Genomic DNA, 1158 nt, shown 5'->3' on the forward strand with positions numbered 1-1158 from the left:
CACCCATTCACCCATTCACACACTTGTACACCCACTTATTCTTCAACAGGCCTTTCCCTATATATATTAAACATATTAAAACTGTTCAGAAACACATACTCAATGGATGACGTCATCAGTGATGTCATCAGTGATGTCGTTTGAGATGTCATCAGTGATGTCGTCAGTGATGTCACTGACCATGTCATGAGTGATGTAATATGTGATGTCATTAGCAGTGCATTGCGGGGGCACGAGTTATAGTTAGCTGAACTAACTATAACAGGGGAATTTCTAGGGTTTTGTACGAGGGAAATGTCCAGCTAACTATAACACCCCCTAAAGTTTTTTAAATGCCAATTCCTAACTATAACGCCCCTGAAACCTTTGGTTTTTTCAGTGAATTTCAAAGGTTTTTTAAATGCCAATTCCTAACTATAACGTGCATGAAACCTATGGATTTTTCAGTGAAGTTCAAAGGTTTTTTAAATGCTAATTCCTATCTATAACTTATCTCTGAAGATATCATGAAAAGAATTCTTTTTTAAAAGTAGGGTGCACATTAGTTTTGTGGAAAAGCATCTTTGTGATTGGTTAAGAAAAAGCAGTTTCAATGTGGAGTACATATCATAGGATAAAATTTGCTCAGCTCAACCACACCTGCTACTTGCATTTGGTAGGCACTGTTCCAACTTAAAACAATCGTCAAATTTTAACCTGCACATGTCATTAAATGTTCAAGGAAATGTTACAAAAAAATATCGTAAAGTTTAAAAAAATTGATGAACGTTTAACCTGCACGTGTTGTAGAATATTCTAGAAAGTGTGTTGATAGAATAAGTTGCACTTCTGACTTCTATGTGTTGTTGAATATTAAAAAAACCGGTTCATATGGAAAATTAAAAAGAAACCAATAGAGAAGTTTTGAAACCTAAAAGAATCAAGGAACTATTCTAATTTATTCTTTACATGTATTTATGTGTGCAGCAACAAAATTATAGACACAACAGCACCAGGAAGAGGAAGAAGCAGGGAGTGGGGGGAGGGGGTGGAGATGGGCAGAATGGCACACATGCACAATTAAGTACAGCACAAGTATAGACAAACAATGGCCAAAATGAAACACACCAACAAGGAGCACAAGTCACACAACCCGCCAACATCACACCACTGAACGAG

The sequence above is a fragment of the Triturus cristatus genome, chromosome 4_1 (genome assembly GCF_964204655.1).
Source record: "Triturus cristatus chromosome 4_1, aTriCri1.1, whole genome shotgun sequence".
Classification (NCBI taxonomy): domain Eukaryota; kingdom Metazoa; phylum Chordata; class Amphibia; order Caudata; family Salamandridae; genus Triturus; species Triturus cristatus.